Source organism: Cebus imitator, unplaced genomic scaffold (genome assembly GCF_001604975.1).
Source record: "Cebus imitator isolate Cc_AM_T3 unplaced genomic scaffold, Cebus_imitator-1.0 Scaffold172, whole genome shotgun sequence".
Lineage (NCBI taxonomy): Eukaryota > Metazoa > Chordata > Mammalia > Primates > Cebidae > Cebus > Cebus imitator.
This window is the reverse complement of record NW_016107487.1, coordinates 1,351,103-1,372,291: the sequence shown is the minus strand read 5'-3', so window position 1 is coordinate 1,372,291 and position 21,189 is coordinate 1,351,103. Positions and strand designations below refer to the sequence as shown.

The 21,189-nt window shown below is 38.2% G+C and overlaps 1 protein-coding gene across 1 annotated transcript in view; it reads left to right on the top strand.

The window, feature by feature from the left end:
• CAMKMT (calmodulin-lysine N-methyltransferase) overlaps positions 1-21,189 on the top strand; it is a 406,448-nt gene that overhangs the window by 137,717 nt on the left and 247,542 nt on the right. The gene's annotated exons all lie outside the window — the stretch shown is intronic.

The window sequence follows — 21,189 nt, the reverse complement described above, 5'->3', positions numbered from 1 at the left end:
TTTTTTACTTTTTTTTTTTTTTTTTTTTTTGGAGCTTTGTTCTGTTGCCCAGGCTAGAGTGCAGTGGCACAATCTTGGCTCACGGCTCACTGTAATCTTCACTTCCTGAATTCAAACAATTCTCCTGCCTCAGCCTCCCGAGTAGCTGGGACTACAGGCATGTGCTACCACACCCAGCTAATTTTTGTATTTTTAGTAGAGACAGGATTTCACCAGGCTGGTCCCAAACTCCTGACCTCAAATGATCTGCCCGCTTTGGCCTCCCAAAGTGCTGGAATTACAGGCATGAGCCACCATGCCTGGCCTCAGATTCATTGAAGACCAAAGATATAGAGAGAATATATATTTTTTATTTAATTTTTTAAAATTGCATTTTAGGTTTTGGGGTACATGTGAAGAACATGCAAGATTGTTGCATAGGTACACTCTTGGCAGTGTGGTTTGCTGCCTTCCTCCCCATCATCTATATCTGGCATTTCTCCCCATGTTATCCCTCCCCAGCTCCCGCCCCCCACTGTCCCTCCCCTATTTCCCCCCTACAGACCCCAGTATGTGATACTCCCCTCCCTGTGTCCATGTGTTCTCATCGTTCAACACCTGCCTATGAGTGAGAACATGCAGTGTTTGATTTTCTGTTCTTGTATCAGTTTGCTGAGAATTATGGTTTCCAGGTTCATCCATGTCCCTGCAAAGGACACGAACTCATCGTTTTTGATGGCTGCATAGTGTTCCATGGTGTATATGTGCCACATTTTCCCTGTCCAGTCTGTCATCGATGGGCATTTGGTTCCAAGTCTTTGCTATTGTAACTGGTGCGGCAGTGAACATTCATGTGCATGTGTCCTTATAATAGAACAATTTATAATCCTTTGGATATATACTTAGTAATGGGATTGTGAGTCAAATGGAATTTCTATTTCTAGGTCCTTGAGGAATCGCCACATTGTCTTCCACAATCGTTGAACTAATTTACACTCCCACCAACAGTGTAAAAGTGTTCCTATTTCTCCACATCCTCTCCAGCATCTGTTGTCTCCAGATTTTTTAATGACCGCCATTCTAACTGGCGTGAGATGGTATCTCAATGTAGTTTTGATTTGCATTTCTCTAATGACCAGTGATGATGAGGATTTTTTCATATATTTGTTGGCCTCATATATGTCTTCTCTTGTAAAGTGTCTGTTCATATCCTTTGCCCACTTTTGAATGGGCTTGTTTGTTTTTTTCTTGTAAATCTGTTTTAGTTCTTTGTAGATTCTGGGTATTAGCCCTTTGTCAGATGGGTAGATTGCAAAAATTTTTTCCCATTCTGATGGTTGCTGATTCACTCTAATGACTGTTTCTTTTGCTGTGCAGAAGCTGTGGAGTTTGATTAGGTCCATTTGTCTATTTTGGCTTTTGTTGCCAATGCTTTTGGTGTTTTAGTCATGAAGTCCTTGCCTACGCCTATGTCCTGAATGGTTTTGCCTAGATTTTCTTCTAGGGTTTTTATGGTGTTAGGTCTTATGTTTAAATCTTTAATCCATCTGGAGTTAATTTTAGTGTAAGGTGTCAGAAAGGGGCCCAGTTTCTGCTTTCTGCACATGGCTAGCCAGTTTTCCCAACACCATTTATTAAAGAGGGAATCCTTTCCCCGTTGCTTGTTTTTGTCAGGTTTGTCAAAGATCAGATGGTTGTAGATGTGTGGCATTGCCTCCGAGGCCTCTGTTCTGTTCCATTGGTCTATATCTCTGTTTTGGTACCAATACCATGCTGATTTGATTACTGTAGCCTTGTCGTATAGTTTGAAGTCTGGTAGTGTGATGCCTCCAGCTTTGTTCTTTTTGCTTAGAATTGACTTGGCTATGTGGGGAGAGAATATTTTGTTAGCAGTTTCTTAGCTTTTTTTTTCTTAACCTTATATGTTTGTTTTGTTTGTTTTTTTTCCTGGCAACTTCTACTTAGTACTAACTTCAATTTGCATAATATATTTATATATTCAATGTGAATATTTTATATACATACCTATGACAAATCTTAATCTTTATATACAAATATATGGCAATGTTCTTTTTCTTTCTGCAATGGTAGTTTTTTTCTTCAATTCAAGATTAATTCAGTATTTTATTTACCTTTATATTTATAACCATGTATGGTATCTTTGTTTTGAGAAAGCATTGATACTCTATTGTTATTAAACACTTTCATTGGGTGAGACAGAACTGTTGTTGACTGTACATTATGTGTATGCCAGAGAATATAAAGGAACAAAAGGAGAAATGTCCCATCACAATTTTGAAAGGGTCTATTTTAAATGCTACATATATCTAGTAGAATATAGGGCTGTAGTTTGGAGCAAGAGTGAAGAAAGAGAATTGTATAATTTAAGTTTCCTATTTCCTATCTCCTAATTCAGTGGGAGGTTGGGTCTTCATTGTGAAGTGTGTCATGTATATATGTTAAATGAATTTTGTATGCCTTTTCTCCTATTAAAAATTAATTAATAAAGGGCTTGGACAAATTGAAACACTGGGTCTACTCAGGGAATATTTTTATAGGTGCAGTTCCAATGTTTGAATTAGGATGCAACATTAGAAAATGTAAAGGAGCTGGGCATGGTGGCTGGTGCTTGTAGTCCCAGCAGGAGGCTGAGGCAGGAGTATCTCTTGAGCCCAGGAGTAGAAGTTGAAGGTTGCAGTGAGCAAAAATTACATCACTGCATTCCAACCTGGGCAATAGAGTGGTGGTAGGGGGAGGGGAGGCTGGGGGTGAAACAAGAATAAAATGATAAAACAAAACAAAAACACAAAAAAGCAAAACAACAAAAAGAGAAACTGTAAAGGCTATGTAAATTCTTGCCTCAGGCAAAAATTACTGAATAGGCCAGGCGTGGCGGCTTATACCTGTAATCCCAGCCTGGCCAACATGGTAAAACCCATCGCTACAAAAAATACAAAATATTAGCTGGGCATGGTGCCAGGCACTTGTAATCCCAGCTACTTAGGAGGCTGAGGCAGGAGAATTACTTGAATCTGGGAGGCGGAGGTTGCAGTTAGCCAAGATTGCACCACTGCACTCCAGCCTGGGCAACAGAGTTGAGACTCCTTCTTAAAAAAAAAAAAAATTACTGAATAAATTTGCATTTACCTTTGGTGTTTCCCAACTTAGATTTGAATTGTTTTGTCTCTCCCCTAAAACCTGCCCTGTGCTTTTGTGTGCCCTGTGACTGTTAGTACCCTTGTCTTTGTCACTCCAGGCCTGCTCTCTTTTTCCTATTCCCATCTGTACTTTAAGCCTTCCCTACCCCCCATGCCCTTGTACCCTTTTTACTTCCTTTAAAAATGGCCAGTGCTTCATTTCAGTTCCTCTGTGTCCATTCTCTAGAAATTAATCTGATCCACTAATCACCATTAAATTGATAATGCTTGAAAATGTCTTGCCTTTTTCTGGTTTGCCATTTTAATTAGAATTTTAACTTAGGTTTTTAGAGAACATTTCAAGATATACCACCTTGATGGTTGGACTTGGGTTTAGGTATTTCAAGCTGGTTCATAAAGGTATTTATTTTAAAGGAAAAAAAAAAAAAACAGTGAGAGCCCAGCATGCACATCCACCTTCAAGATGTAATAATTTGAGATTTCAACTGTCCCTTAAGGAAAGTTGGTTTTAGAAGAGAAAAGGTAAAACTATTAAATAACTATGATCCATAATAAAATATATTATAGTTTCTTATTCTTAGCCAATTAAACGAAAATATTATTATGTATTAATAGGATATGTAATTTTGGGGGATAGAAAATGTATTTTTTTACTTATTACTTTTAGTTTTTGTAATGATTGCTGATTTGTCCTGTGCTGTATATAATTCTTTGTCGCAGTTTTATTAGCACGTGTTATAGCCAAATGCTTTCTTGTTATATTATGAAGAGGACATTTTTATTCTGTTCCATGTTATTTTTCTTACCAAAACATGCAACAAAGACTAAAGTCTATTCAAAAAAAGCTTATTTCATTATTTAAAAAAATTCTTTCTCATATTCCATACTTCTTTTGTTAGTGTTACATCCAATTTTTTTTTCCATAAATTTAACCCCTCCCCTGCTTTCAGATGTGGCCTAAAAGCAAACAATAGAAGTACTTCTGACCTACCTTTGTTAGAAACTTTGCATAGCTAAATCAGTGCTTGTAGGAGTGTCAGGGAAAGTAAGAGTAAAGAGGATATAATATGTAAGATAGAGTGCTTTGTCCTAAAATGTTGATGGTCTGTTGGGAAATCAGATAACCACATATGACATAATCAATCAACAAGCCAGATTAAAGTTCTAAGATACGTGAAAAAGTTAACAGTATCAGTTTTTAGAGAGAAAAGAGAAATTAGAGTAGGCTTGAGATGTCATAGAAGTTTTAGACTATACTTTGGTGGACAGATAAAAGGGAAGAGGACCTTTGAGATGAAAATCTTAAAATATTCCTATCAGAATTCTCAACCCAAAGATGATATATATAACAAACTGAGAAGAAGAGAAAAAATGATTAGCTTCTAGGCTTCCTCATTGGTCAACATGAAGTCTCTCCAAACCCAGTGGACAGACTTGTATTTTCAAGCACCCTGTGCTTAGAGCTTAGGCTGCCATGACTGACAGAATACCCTTCTGGTAAGCTTAAACAACAGAAATCTATTTCTCACAGTTCTGGAGTCTGGGAAATCTAAGATCAGGGTGCCCCCAGATTCTGTTCCTGCTGAGTTTGTCTCTTGGCATGTCTTAGAAGGGCTCTTTTCCTTAAGTTCTTATGTGGCTTTTCCTTGATGAATTCACTTGTGAAGAGAGAGAGAATGAGAGAGGAAAGGACAGAGAGGGAGAGGGGATGGAAAAACAGAGAGAAAAAAGGGGAAGGGGGAGAGTAAGGGTACAAATGCTATTATGAAGGCCCGATCTTCATGACCTCAGGTAAACCTTATTTCTTCCCAAAGGCCTATCTTCATATACCATCACATTACGGTTTAGGGTTTCAACATATCAATTTTAAGGGATACAAACATTCAGACTGTAACACAACCCAGAACTCATCTGCGTTATGGCCAGCCCCACCCTTGCCTTAATTCCCTATCTTCCCTGAGTACCCTAGAAGATAAGATATACTGCTCAGATGACTTAGGACTTAGTCCAGACTTAAATTAGGGCCCTCCTTTTAGTGTCATATATTAGTTCAGATGTCAAGTATTTATAAATATTTTTCAATTTATGTTTAATTCTTTATTCAAAATGAGCTTTTTGAGAGCTCATAATTGGCTTACCTTATGATTCCATAAAAGTGAATATTTGGCTTTAGACAAATGTAGTTTGTTTATTTAACAACCATTTAATTGATGCCTATGATGTGCTTCTTTCTGATTTTTGGCCTAGGGGTTTATTCAATTTTCTGTACCACTTACAAGGGCAGAATTGAGGTGGGGCCTTTGAGTTTCTTTGTATCCTTGCCAGCCTTTGGTATTGCTGTTTTTTATTTTTTATTTTAGTTGTTTTAATAGATATATGGTGATATCTTATTATGGCTTTAATTTGCATTTCCTTAATGGCTAATGGTGCCAAAGATCTCTGAATGTGCTTATTTTCCATCTGTATATCCTTTTTGTGAAATAACTGTTCACGTGTTTTGCCCATTGTGTTAGCCTGTTTTTTTTGTTGCTAAAAAGGAATATCTGAGGCTGGGTAATTTATAAAGAAAAGGGGTTTATTCTCTTCCTTGTATGTGAGATAGTTTTCAGTGATTTTCATTTAAATATGTAAGTTATTTTTCATATTTCTTTCTGATTATACTTTTTTAAAACATCTTTGGATAATGGTGGTTTGTTTTAGTCAATATCTATATAATCTTTGTTTATCTCTTGATGTTGATATGTTAAAATCCAGATTTTGTTCTAGACAGGTAGAAATAAACCCCATTTCTCACTGCAGGGGGACACTATGTATAAGGATACCGGTAAACCCAGATTTTTAGTGCTAATAATGAATAATAACATGAGATATTTCACATGGTATAAATATAGTTCAAGAAATCCATCACCTTATACCAAATTGGATTTCTGTAATAAGTGTGCTTTACTGACTAATTTTCTTTCAAAATTAACTCTGTTTAAACCATTCTTGCTTTTTGTCATATTTCAAAATGTGTTAGCTAATATTACTTTAAATAATCAAGGTATCATTTTTATCTTGCAAATTTATGCTGATCAAAAAATCTTCAAATTTGAAATGTTTATAAAAATGACTATGTGACAGAATGGCAAACATACCCTTTAAAACGTTTTAATTCGAAACGCTCACAAGGCATTTAGAAAGGTAGTGCCTACAAGAAAATTCTTAACTTCGATATTATTTACCTTTTCATTTTGGAATTCATAAAATTTGTGCAATCTTTTTTTTTTTTTTAAATTTGAATATATGTGTCCTTATCAGAAAGGAATAGAAAAATTGAAGGCAGTTTGGAGCTGAATAGAAGTTATTAATGAGCTTAGCTTTGACTGGAATGACAGATTAATGGCTAAATTTTCTTCTATAGCAAGTCTGTTAGAACTTCTACCTTGCTTCAATAAATTCTTTTTGTTATTACAAATTGGAGGCAAAAGGCAAAGTAGGTTTAATTTCAATTTTGAAACTCAGACCTTAAATCTTTAGTGACCTTCACTCAGAACCAGGATGGGTTGTACTTCTTTGGAGCGCTTATAAAAAAAAACTTATGGATCGTATGCATCATGGAACACATCACATTTTCTCCTTTTTATTGACTGCAAAAAGCACTGAACCAAATTCGTGGCCTACTTCTAATTGGTGTACTGTACCATGTAGTATGCCTTTTTTGTACTGACCCTGATTTCATATCATTTTTTTCTTGCCTGTTTTCTGTTTGCAGTGATCTCTTCATCATTTTAGAAATCCTGTTGTGATAATAGTAAAAGTAATAATTATTCATATTTATTTAGTTCTGTTTAGAAGCACTCTACATGTTACATTAAGCTTAATGTTTAACATGCCTTTGTGATAGGTACTCTCATTATCCCCATTTTACTGATGAAGTAGAATAGTGCTACTCAAAGCACTAGACTGAGATGAGTTTAGCAGCTGGTACCAGAATTAAATCAACTTACTACTTCCTTCATCAAGAAAGTCATGCTGTGAAAAAATCGTCAGCCGAACTAAACAACGTGCTTAATGACATAGTTGATCTGCATTCTGATGCAAGAAACTTACTTAGGCACAAACTGGCAAAAGCACTTCGTTGTCAGCCTGGACATCAAACTTTGAGTAGCACCATTCCAGAACAGTGTTTCTCAAACTATTATCTGTGGTGAAGGACTTTTGTGCATGCGTTTAAATGTTTAACACTTATGGGCTGAGACTTTCATAAAACAAAAGTGTTATGGTAATATGAAAAGTTTCTAAGTACTTTATGTAATTACTTTGTCTTGAACAAGTAACAGTGAGTTTAAGGACTGGCATAGGTAGACCCTGTGTTGAGTAGCACTGGTATAGAGTGAATTAGTGTATCGATTGTGATTGATTCTAGATCCTAGGGAGAATCACAGCATCTTATTTAGTATCAACATATGAGAGTTGCCTAATTTGCATAAATGTAAACCTGTGGTCACATTGGTGGGGAATAGCAGAATAAATCTCTAGATATTAATCCTGTAGCATCAGCACCTTGGGTTTATCTGGTTTGCATATAGCCAGTCACAGCAAGGGAGTGAATAGGCAGTATACCTATAGGTATAGAACCAGTCACAGGAAGGGAGTTCCCCACTACAGTGTTTAAAAATTCTGAGCTTTCATGCACAATGAAAGCATGTTTCTTCCCTTCCCTCACACTCCAGGGTTGTGAACATCCATACCTGCAAGAGACCATTCTAGACATCCATCTAGAGGTTCCAGTACTGTGGCTGTTTACCTCATCCCAAAGGAATATGTGTGTGTATATGTAGGATGTGTAATAAGAGGAAAGTTTGGCCTAGATAGATTGAATAACTCTCTATGGGATATTTGTTCTTTTAGGTAAATAGTCCTGTAATAAATATAAATAATCTGGATAGGATATCCTTGTCGGTTTCTATATTATTATGTTAAAGGCAGCAGAAAAAATATGGTGTGACTTGTATATCTTAAATTGTTTGTCTTAAATTCCTGTGCCTTTAATGTGAGAAGATCAAAGCACAGAAAGGTGACAAGAGCTAATGAGGGACTGAGCAAGGGTTTCAGCTTGGTGAAATGGCTCCAGTACCCTAATTATTTTTCTTTGTTTTTAACTTTTAGTTATTTTAGACTATTACCAAAAAAAAGTTTTTTGTTTTGTTTTGTTTCAAGTCAGGGTCCCTCTCTCTGTCACCCAGGTTGGAGTGCAGTGGCACAATCTTGGCCCACTGCAACCTCCGCCTCCTGGACTCAAGTGATCTTCCCACCTCAGCCTTCTGAGTAGCTGAGACTACAGGCACATGCCATCATGCCCAGACAATCTTTTGTAGAAACGGGGGTTTCACCATGTTGCTCAGGCTGGTCTTGAATTCCTGAGCTCAAGCAATCTTCCTGCCTTGGCCTCCCAAATAAAAGTTTTAAAATAAGTATAATTCCTGCTGTAGCTTGAGTATGTCACCAGAATTCATGCTGGAAATGTGATCCCTGGTGTGGCAGTGTTGGGAGGTGGGTCTTAAGGTGGTTAAGAGGGATTAATTCTCATAGGAATAAGTGAGTTCTTGCTATTGTGAAACTGAATTAGTTTCATGAGAGCAAGTTGTTGTAAAGTGAGGCCACCCTTTGTGTTTTGCCCAATTCCTCTCTGGCTTCTGTGCTATTTACAACATGGGACAAGACTTTCACCAGAAGCCAACCAGATGCGACTGCCCAATCTTGAGCTTCCTAGCCTCCAGAACTCTGAATCAAAATAAACCTTTTTTCTTTGTAAATTACCCAGGCTCAGGTATTCTGGTACAGCAATAGAAAATGGACTATGACAGTTCTCAAATACTTTTCACCTGGCTCCCCTTAATGTTAACATCTTACATTACCATAGAATAATTATTGAAATCACAAAATTGACATTGATACTGTTAACTGTTCTACAGAGCTTATTCAAATTTCACCAGAATTTTAGTTTTTCTATTAATATCCTTTTTCTGGTCCATGATCCAATCCAAGAGCACATACTGCATTTAGCTGTCATTTTATTTTAGTCTCTTTAAATCTGTGGTAATTCCTTAGTCTTTCTCTGTCTTTCATAGCCCTGATACTTTAAAGAATACTAGTCAATTATTTTGTAGAATGTCTGTTAATTTGAGTTCATCTGATGTCTTCTCATGATTACATTGAAGTTTTAAAGTTTCGGCTAGAATATTACAGAAGTGATGTGCCCCTTCTCAGTGAATCATATTGGGACGACATAATTCTAACATGACTCATTACTGGTAATGTTCACCTTGATCACTTGGCTGAGGTGGTGGTTCTCTAGGATCCTCCATTACAACACTACTATTTTCCCCTTTGTAATTAATATTAATAAATATCATGTTGAGAGATACTTTGAGGGTATACAAATATCCCATTTCTCATTATACTTTCCCTCTCAGACTTTACATTCTACTGATTCCATGACCTACATTCTTTTTAAAAAACTTTATTTCAATAGTTTTTGGGGTGCAGGTGGTTTTTGGTCACACGGATACGTTCTGAGATTTTATGCACCCGTCACCTAAACAGTTGATACTGTACCCAGTATGTAGTCTTTTATCCCTCACCTCCCTCTCAGCCTTCTTCCTTGAGTCCCCAAAGTCCATTATATCACTTTTTTTTTTTTTTTGAGATGGAGTCTCACTCTGTTGCCCAGGCTGGAGTGCAGTGGCGTGCTCTTGGCTCCCTGCAAGCTCTGCCTCTTGGGTTCAAGTGATAATCCTGGCTCGGTCTCCCAGGTAGCTGGGATTACAGGCATGTCCTACCATGCTTGGCTGATTTTTGTATTTTTACAAAATACAGAAGAAATGGTGTTTCACCGTGTTGGCCAGGCAGATCTCGAGCTCCTGACCTGAGGTAATCTGTCCGCCTCAGCCTCCTAAAGTGCTAGGATTACAGGCGTGAGCCACCGTGCCTGGCTCATTATACCTCTCTTATGCCTGTCATCCTCATAGCTTAGCTCCCACTTGTGACAACATATGATATTTAGTTTTCCATTCCTGAGTTACTTCACTTAGAACAATGGCCTCCATCTCCATCCAAGTTGCTGCAAAGGACATTATTTCATTCCCTTTATTTTATTTATTTATTTATTTATTTTTGAGATAGAGTCTTGCTCTGTCATGCAGGCTGGAGTGCAGTGGCACAATCTTTGCTCACTGCAACCTCCGCCTCCTGGGTCCAAGAGACTCTCCTGCCTCAGCCACCCAAGTAGTTGTGACTACAGGTGTGCGCCACCACGCCCCCAGCTAATTTTTGTGTTTTTAGTAGAGATGGGTCTTCACCATGTTAGCCAAGCTGGTCTTGAACTCCTGACCTCAGGCAAACCGCCTGCCTCAGCCTCCCAAAGTGCTGGGGTTACAGGCGTAAGCCACTGTGCCCGGGCTATTTCATTCCTTTTTATGGTTGAGTAGTATTTCATGTCCTACATTGTACTTTTGTAAATTATCTGAAAGTAAAAAGGTCATTCAACTGAGGGCTGAGAGATCTGCCTCCTAAAACCATCTGGGGCTATTGCTCCCTCCAGTTGTTCCCTCCTCCTGGACTGTTCTTCCCTCAGATTTTATCTTTTGGTTGGGTCCCTCACTTCAAGTGTTTATACCAATTTGACCTTATTAATGAGAACTCCTTGACCACCCTGTTCAGTAATACTGCAAACCAGTCTGTCCAGCCTGCTTACTCTGCCCTCCCCCATCTTCTAATATTGCTGTACTTTGTGCTTACCTAGGCTGTCCCTCTTTTAACTCCTTGTAATTTCAGACTTTAGTGAGGTATGAATGATAATGTTCTGAGAACTTTCTCTGCTGTGGGCAGATGAAGGAATGCACAGCAAAATTGTTCTTCCCATTGCGTCTTCCTTATGTTAGCCATGGCACTTGTGGTCACTGCTCCTACCACTTCCCAAGGAATTCAGACTCTAGGCTATTATCTGATGCTTGGCCGTGTCTATGTAATTTTGTACACAAGACAAAAAAGGGGAAAAAAGTTACTAGCTCCTCCCCTCAGCCAACATTTTTTTTTTTGAGACGGAGTTTCGTTCTTGTTACCCAGGCTGGAGTGCAATGGCGCGATCTCGGCTCACCACAACCTCTGCCTCCTGGGTTCAGGCAATTCTCCTGCCTCAACCTCCTGAGTAGCTGGGATTACAGGCACGTGCCACCATGCCCAGTTAATTTTTTGTAGTTTTAGTAGAGACAGGGTTTCACCTTGTTGACCAGGATGGTCTCGATCTTTTGACCTTGTGATCCACCCGCCTCGGCCTCCCAAAGTGCTGGGATTACAGCCAACATTTTGACTTTGGACAAATAAGTTCACCTTTCTGTTTCTCACATTCCTTATAAACTGAGGCTAATAAATCATAGGTTTGCTGCAGGGACAAAATAAGAAAACACACACAAAGCACTTAGCATGGCACCTGGCGTGTGATAAGCGTTCAGTGAGTGGCAGCCATTATTATTATTATCTAGCTCTTATGGATGTATTTTAAACATGGCACACAATTGGACTTTAATTTATCTCACTTTGACAGTATACCTCTTCTTCTGACCTACATGTACCTAAATTTAAAGAACAATTTTTTCTACCCTTTCATTATTGCTAGCCTTTCAAGAGTCTCCTACTTTTTTGTACTTTCTCAATTCCTGTATGTTTCTAAACTACAATAAATTAAAGCTCGTATTTCTTCTATATTGGGAGGCCAGCTGGTTAAAGACAGCATAAAAGTATATATACCTAAATCTGTATGAAATTTTGAAAGACATCATGTGTGGTCACCTTTCAATGGACTTCACTTGCTTAAAATTAAATTTTTATTTGATGTATATTTTCAATGTTTTTTTTCTTAAGATAAGTGCAAACCAACTTCCTTTCTCAAAGCAAATAAAATAAATGTCAGTATTCCTAGGATTTCCTGAAGAGCTTGGAATGATATAATGTATGCTGCCCCTATCTGTATGTATGAAGCCAGTTCAGGAAAACAAAAACAAAAACAAAACCTGTTTAATTACATTTGGTGTTAATCTTACCCACAAGCAGTCATGCATTTTCACGGAATTAGAAATCATTCTGATGAGAGCTTTGGTAATTTGCTCTATGTGTTTATTTTCACATATATGCTAGCTGTTGATTGTAATTTCCCAGCCATGGAGAGGGAGAAATGTCCTCATGCTGCTCTTCTGTGTGGCCTACTACAGACAGCCAGATTACCCCAGTGACGGGTCCCTTCCTGTACCCACCTCCACCCACCCAGTACTTTATTCTTCACACAGAGTTAAGTAAGGGCCAAAGGAGAAGGGAACTGGGAGATAGGAGTGTGATTAGTATAACTTAATAACTGTTGTCGAATGAATGAATTAACCAATGAACAAACTATGTTTCCAGTACACTATGACTGCTAGTAAGGGCAGAGCTAAATTTGCTATTCCATTGCATCAACTAGAATAGTGTCTGATATACCTTATCTCTATTCCTAGTTGTTTTAAAATTTTTATTATCCTGCTTTTGGATGCTATAATAAGCCCTCTCCCATGGTTGGACTATGAAACTTAAGGAAGATTAGTTTCAAGTTCTTGGTGTACAAGCAAGGAGAGCTCCTCCCAGGACCGTAGGCCAGTTCCAAACACGGCTTCTTCTAATCATAGCCCACAGAGCTTATTCCTTTCTCCCTTCTGGGGTAGGAGCATTGGAAAGGACATCTTCAGTTACTATGGACGTTGACTTACTGTGCCAGTGTAGAACAGGGTGCCATAAAATCTGGGGCAGACATTTTCCCCAACTTCCAATATAGAAGAGAAAAGATTACTAAGAAAATCCTGGCCAGGAGCAATGGCTCACACCTGTAATCCCAGCACTTTGGAAGGCCTAGGTGGACAGATCGCTTGAGTCCAGGAGTTCAAGACCAGCCTGGGCAACATGATGAAACCCCGTGTCCACAAAAAAATGTAAAAATAGCTGGGTGTGGTAGTGCATGCCTGTAGTTTCAGCTACTTGGGAGGCTGAGGCAGGAGAATCACTTGGTCCTGGGAGTAGAGGTTGCAGTGAGCCAAGATTGCACCACTGCACTCCAGCCTGGGTAACAGAGTGATACCCTGTCTCAAAAAAAAAAAAGAAAAAAAAAAAGAAAATCCTTCAGTGTTGAGAGAAATCAGAGGGTGAATGATTATATAGGGGCCAGCAGGAACAGCATCACTAGAGGAGGTGAAGAATCTGAATTAGTTGTCCAGGGCTAGGACCTATATCCAAGAAGGGCAAATGTGTTTAGGAGTAAGCTAAAACTTAATGTTTATGCCGGGTAATATAGGAAAAATTCTTTCTGCCACCCTTGGTGACTGACTGGATAGAGAGGCTGATAGAGAGCTGAGCCTATTGAATGAAGCATTTTTAATATGACATGCTATAGGTGGCCCAGAGTATCTCAAGATTGCCCAAGCTTTTTCCTCTTTAAGAACTAGCCAAACTTAGTGCTTCTTTGCTCTGAAAGCAGGTGGCCATTGGTTCATGGTGGCTAATTTGTACTAGGTAGAAAGGCAAAAGAGGGCATGCTGCGCAGATTCATCAAGGGTATCCAATTTCAGAACAAATGATGCTGAGATGACAAGAAAGGCCAAGGAAGAACTAATGAGATTGTAAATGCGATGAGAGAAGGGACCTTTTCTGTCTTGTTCACTGGTCTATTTCCAGCTCCTAGACTAGGGCCTGACGCATGGTAGATAGAGTAAGTAGGTTTGAATGACTGCATTAATAGGAGAAACTTTTGAAAGATAAAATGCAAGGTCAATTATATGCAACAGTTGTTGCTATAGCAATGATATTCATGCCTAGATTCTTCCCCATATCCTTCCTGGATATTTTAAGATAATTAAGCATATATAAAAGGAATATGATGGATATTCATAAATCATAGGATATGGTTGCTGTGACTTATGGGATGGGGCAAATGACAACTTGGCATATTCACAAGGAAGGGAACTGCATAGCCTCTGAGAAGTTGGGTAGTCCTGTGTAGACCACCTACTTATTTGTACCAGGCCAAGTGACAAATAAAGCTGGCCTGATATACTTTCATGTCTTAATCTCCATGTTTCAACTGTAAGGGATGGGAGAAGTGAGCAACTAGGGAAAGACAGAGGTTTTAGGATTAACATCATAAAATATTATCTTCAAAGATTTTACCTAGAAGTAACTGGAGCCTCATTTGTGTTTTAAATTTCTATAAGGGAGGGTTTGATCTACTGCCAGATCAGTTCTTTAGATGCTGGCTTTGGTATTTGAAAGCTTTTCGAGAGAGTGGCTCTGGTCACTGGTAGGGGCTTTTCAGTGAGTCTGGGAGGAGTTAGGTAGAACTTTGGATTTGGGTATAAAGGGACTTGTGACACTGGGTCAAAATGCTTACAGCCTGGCAAAAGTATCTCTTCAGGCTCTGGTAAGGGATATGTAACCTCTGTGGGATATCCTAGAACACATGGGATTAGGGGAGATAAATGATCAATGGAATAGGCAATTCATTCACCTGTCAGTCACACAGATCTTACTCACTTCTAGGGAAAATCTGACATTGGAGGACTTACTGTTAAATGAATCAAAGATATGACCTTGAAAAATGGGAATAACCATGGCACCAATGGAATGAGTCAGTGATTTGGGAGGGAGAACTGGTTTGGGAGGAAGGATTATCATTTTGGTTTCAGAAATTCTGAATTTAAAGCTATAGCACCCATTGAAATGTGTAGTAGACAGCTGGGAGGAACTGATGGAAGCTTAGGTGAGAAGACAAGTTAGGGGTTGTTAGCTCTGTTCAAAAGAAGATAAAGAAGAAATTCTTTGTCCAACTCCTCTGAGAAAGCAGAAAGTGAAGATACCAGCTTTAGTCTATGGCTACTTGGTTTTTAGGCCCTTTATTTATAGTCTAAGAATGTCAAGACATTGCTGGGATACATGAAATGGGGAGAGCACAAGCAGTGGCTTCTATTTATGAGAAAGAACAAATCTAGAGATTGAGAATCATACAGAAGCAATTTTCTTTGCTTTTTTTTAAAAAAAAAAAAAACACTTATTACCAAGGTTCTGTCAGGAAATATATACTAGAAGCCAAACAAAATTGTTTCATTGCTTATGGTGAAATGCACCAGGGGGGCTGATGGGCAAAAAAGAGCGCCTCATGCAAAACACCAAATGTTCCAGTAATCTTGCTCCAAACCATGCCAGTTTACTTAAAATTTCTTTCACAGTTCTTGTTAGAGTCATGCAGTAAATAAATTAAGTACCTTTCCCACTGCGAGTTTTTAAGAAACACTTAATGAAGTAAATGCCACAGTGTTAGGCCAGGGGGAAGCCATGCAGTTAAATTATTTTTAGCATGCATTTCTTGTTTAATTTTTGTTGGTTTCTTTTGATCTGGGCTTGAGTCTTAGCCAGATAGTGTGACTCAGGGGACAGAGGACATGGATGAAAGAGAGATTTGTTTTTACTGCCTAGTGAATATGACTAAGGGAAGCTTTCTTTTTTCCCCAAAGGTTAAAACATTTTGTTCGCCTCTCTAAATGTATTTAGGATTGCTTCTCTAAATATCAAAATAGTTGTATTTGGGATAGCTATAAAGAGATACATTATTAAGAATTCATTACTCTTGAATATTTAGAAATGTTCTGTATGTTTAATTTTAATCATATAGCCTTTCAAGAAAAGTATTATTATATTCTATTTTTAAAATACTTAAAAACATAAGATTATTTTTAATATAGTTTAATCTTTATAATTAAGGAAGTTTCTTGTGATTTTTTTTTTTGAGACGGAGTCACATTCTGTTGCCTAGGCTAGAGTGCAGTGGCATCATGATCTCGGCTCTGCAACCTCCACCTCCTGGGTTCAAGCGATTCTCTTGCCTCAGCCTCCCGAGCTGGGATTACAGGTGTGTGCCATCACACCCAGCTAATTTTTGTACTTTTTGTCGAGACGGGGTTTCACCATGTTGGTCAGTCTGGCCTCGAACTCCTGACCTCAAATAATCTGCCTGTCTCAGCCTCCCAGAGAGCTGGGATTACACATGTGAGCCACCAGACCCGGCTTTCTTATGATTTAGAAGAGCTTGAGTCATCATTATGAGAATTAAATGATTATTATGTTATAAATATGCATAACTGCTTATTAATCAAGTTTCTGATTAATAGTTTCTTTAAAAAAAACCCCAGAAACTATAACCACATTCTTTTAATAACTAGAAGCACTTGTTAAAGGGACCAAAAATAATTGTTCTGAAAATTTTTTTTGAATGAAGACAATTCAAAAATGTATCAGAGAAGATGCACGATGTCTGAAAACAATCTGTCTCTAGAAAGAAGTCTTTGATTTTGATTAATATACTTTATGAGCAACTTAAGAATTAATGAAATATAATGTTAGGTAAAATACAGCAATAAGTTTTCATTGCTAAATTGTTCTGTGGACACTTGTAATTTTCAAGGGGTGTGCTGTTGCAAGTATGGTATTTTATTCTACAGGAACAAAAACCAAAGTCAAAAAGATAGTTTTCTTTTGGCACAGAACTCTTTAATACCTGTCACTGTCTCAACAGGGAGTGGTGCTTCTCATTTTAACTTGAAACCTATAGTGAGGACTGTCTACCCTTTTTGCAGTCTCCAAGTAACCAGATAGTATTGAAAGGTGTAATGGGAACAAAGTGGAAAACAACAATATCCTCAAGTTACAGGCCAAATTGGTAACCCTAAGAGAAAGATTTTGACAGCCATAAATATTTCATCTCTCAAGGCCCTGATGCTACTATGTGAGAACAATTTAGTTAGAAAGATCATCAACAATTAGGTGACATCTCTATCACACCTATTACTGAGTTGAAATTTCACTGACATGAATAATAAGGGGTCTTGTTTGACATTTAGCAGTTTAATTAATTTGTTTCCTAAAGTGAATAATGTTTTACACTGTGATTTTTCAATACGCTGTCTCCATACACTTGAATTTTTTTATTTTGCTTTTCTTGGGGAAACTATTTAGTTTTCCTTTTCACTTAACAAATTACCTACCCATCTTGGCTCTGGTGCCAGCCAGTGTTTTGTGGTGCTCATGGGGCGGGGATAGTGTGGGGAAATTGAGGAAGTGCTGCAGATCTTCGTCTACTATGCAGTTTTGGAGGAGAGAGAATGTAGGAATATGGAAAGGGAAAACAAAAACACTTTTTTTCCTCTAGAAAATGTAGTACTTTTTGGCAATATTGTTAAACAAAAATACAAGTGTTGTCCCTCTGGTCATTCTAGTCATGGAGAATCATCAAGGAAGGAGCTGTTATGGGTAGTCATTGACTGCCATGTGGCATAACTATTTGCATTATTCTTTATATATTATTGACTTTACTGCTTTCTCTACACCTTCAAGATATGTTGTATATTAATGTGATTTCTACAATGCTATTTTTGAAACTAAAACACAAAATGTTTGCTAAAGATCATTTCTAAAACTGCTGCTGCAAAAGTAGGAGGAATAATCCAATGTGACAATAGAAAGAATGAATCTACTGTGTATTCTTGCAGATAAAAATAGACTCCTGAAAACTTAGTCAACTCAATTAAATTATTTACTCTGATTACCTCTATACAAACCCCCAAATCCCTACCTTAAGCTGCTTCCCTTTGCAGAGTTTTTAAAAACCAAAGACGTGGAAAAGCTACTTCTCTCCCACTCGAGCCTGTAGGACATGAAGATGAATGATATTCTGTATTCTCCAGAGTACAAATATCCTTAACTACCTGATGATGATGTATATTTCTGATGGATGGGGCTTAGCTAGGTAGATATATCCAGATGAAATCATGTTCATGACACATGTGAGTGGGAAGAATGTCTTAGAACATGTCATGCTGAAGATACAATGCTGAAGTGTTGAAGGTTGAATATTAAAAGGGGAAGCTGGGCTCCAGCATTTGGAGGAAAGGTAGTTCGGTATATACCTCCCATATGATACTTCTGTCCGTGTTGTCTGTTCTTATTTTATAATGGTATCTAAAAAATAATCAGGTTCCACTACTTTACTAACTTGTTTTGGGGCCAAATATAATGAAAGTGATACAGACCCGATTTTTAACTATTGAACCTGTAGGATAGAGAAACTCTTAATGCTATCACAAAGCACCATGAGATGCTTCGGCATAACAGAGTGCTAGCAAAGTTGAAATTGCTGCTATTGTGTATTTCAGACTTGTTAAAGCTGTTCCAGACTCATGGTGAAATAGATTGCTTCCTTCTACTGGTGGAAATTGAACTTTTTCCCTCTGTACATGTGTTTATAAATGAACAGGGACATAAACTATATGTGTTCGTAGAGAGCGTTATATGTATCACTCTTAAATGTTCTTTTTTTTCCAAAACAGGTTTCCAGGTCACAATTTTGAACCTGTATAATTTTTATTATGATTTTCCCCTGTGAACTGAAAGGCCATCCAATAAGTGAAAACATTTTATGTTTATTTTTATTAAGTACCGCTCCCTCTGTGCCTAAGTACAAGGCATAGCAAAAGAAGGAATAAGAATAATTTCGTAAAGATAATTAAACATAAGCCTGAGTGATTTCTTTCTGTCACAAAGACTTCAGAAAGGAAAGAGGTGAATCAGCATGGTATGTTTAAAAACAAAATAAAACAAAAACGCGTGACATAGGACACAGGGGATGTACATTACTAAACAGTTTACTATGTGCCAGGCACTGTGCCTCAAACTCAAAATGCATTATTTCATTTGGTCCCAGCAACCCAATCTTCATTTTGTACAGGGTAGCATGATCATAGCTGAGAACACTGGGCTTAAGTGATCCTTCCACCTCAGCCGCCCAAGTAGCTGGGACTACAGGTACAAGCCATCATTCACAGCTAGTTCTAAAATTTTGGTTGAAATGGGCTCTCGCTCTGTTGTCCAGACTAGTCTCGAACTACTACCCTCAAGGGAGATCCTCTTATCTCAGCCTCCCGATCCACCTGCCTTGGTTTCCCAAGTTGCTGGGGTTATAGGAGTGAGCCACTACATCCAGCCCTCAAAGCATTTTAAATTACTATGCAATACTTCTATTCATCAACACTCTATCTTTAACTGGTTATATCATTATGAGTAAATTACTTAGGCTTTGAGAGAAGTAATTTCTTTCCCTGTTAATTGATGGCCATTGTACCTGCTCCTCTTGTTTCAAATGCAACATGGTACAATGGAAAAAGCAGTGGATTTAGAGAACATGAATTCAAAGACTGACTCTATTAGTTATTAGTTGTATTATCCTGAATTATGTACCTAATCTCTCTGATATGGTTTGGCCTTATGTCCCTACCCAAACCTCACCTTGAATTGTAATCCCCATAATCCCCACTTGTCAAGGACAGTACCAGATGGAGATAATTGGATCATGGGGGCAGTTTCCCCCATGCTGCTCTCATGATAATGAGTGAGTCTCATGAGATCTGATGGCTTTATAAGTATCTGGCATTTTCCTTGCTTGCATTAATTCTCTCTCCTGCCATCCTGTGAAGAGGTGTCTTCTACCATGATTGTAAGTTTCCTGATGTTTCCCCAGCCATGAGGAACTGTGAGTCAATTAAACCTCTTTTCTTTATAAGCTACCCAGTCTTGGGTGTTTCTTCATAGCAGTGTGAGAACAGACTAATACACTCTCTAAACTTGGTATCTTCGGCATGTACCATGGGAATAATATCGTCACAACCTATCTCCACAAGGTTGAGACCCAAGTTGAAAGTGATATAATGTAGCTGAATATGTTTTGTAGTGAATGGTATGGATTTACATTTATTAGATGCTCTGCCTATGGTACTTACTGTTTTTAACAGCATTTTATACTTCATCTCTTTTATTTTGAATGAGTTTATATGGTAGGTACTATTATCCCAATTTTATAGTTGAGAACACTGAGGCATGATAAGGTGAGGCAACTTGCCTAGGATTATGTAGTTAATAAGTGGCAGCGCCATTCAGTTTAAATGTAGTAATCTCCCTCCAGCACCCATGCGCTCAGTCTTCCATCAAGATAGGTTATAGTGGCTGGGTGTGGTGGCTCACACCTGTAATCCCAGCACTTTGGGAGGCTGAGGAGGGCAGATCACGAAGTCAGGAGATTGAGACCATCCTGGCCAACGTGGTGAAACCCTGTCTCTACTAAAAATATAAAAATTAGCCAGGTGTGATAGTATGTGCCTGTAGTCTCAGCCACTCAGGAGGCTGAGGCAGGAGAATCACTTGAACCCAAGAGGCAGAGGTTGCAGTGAGCCAGGATCACGCGACTGCACTCGAGCCTGGCGACAGAGCAAGACTCCATCTCAAAACAAAAAAAGATAGGTTATAGTGTCAGCTACTGGGCTGACTGAGGTGGGAAGATCCCTTGAGCTCAGGAATTTGAGGCTGCCAAGAGCTATGGCTGTACCATTGCTCTCCAGCCTGGGCAATAGAACAAGCTTCTGTCTCTAAAAATAAAACAGAATTGTGGTAAAATACATGTAACATAAAATTTACCAATGTAACCATTTTTAAGTGTACAGTTCAATAGTATTAAGTACATTCACATGGTTATGCAACTTCTTTTCATTTTATACTCTATCTGTTCATTTCTATTTAAACTGATACAATTCCTTTAAAAATTTTGCAGGTTTACTGTGTATGTTACAATCTATTGCATTAGACATAAGCCACACTCACTAATGTGCCCTTCTCTCTCTTAAGCTCCCTGTAATGCTGCTGCGGGGCAATCCACTTAAGATACTTAGAAGCCCAACTGTTATCACAGAAGGTCTTCTACACATGGCCTTAAAATCTTTAGAAGGCCTTAAAATCTTTAGAAGGTCTTTTGTCTGTCTGAAAGGGTTTATAATGCATTACCTTAAATCATTCTGGGGTTATTAAGGGTTTTACAGCCACACTCTGAGATACTTTCTTGATAGCACCTGGGATTTCATTTTTACCTTGAAGGCATTTTTTTTTTTTTTTTTTTTTT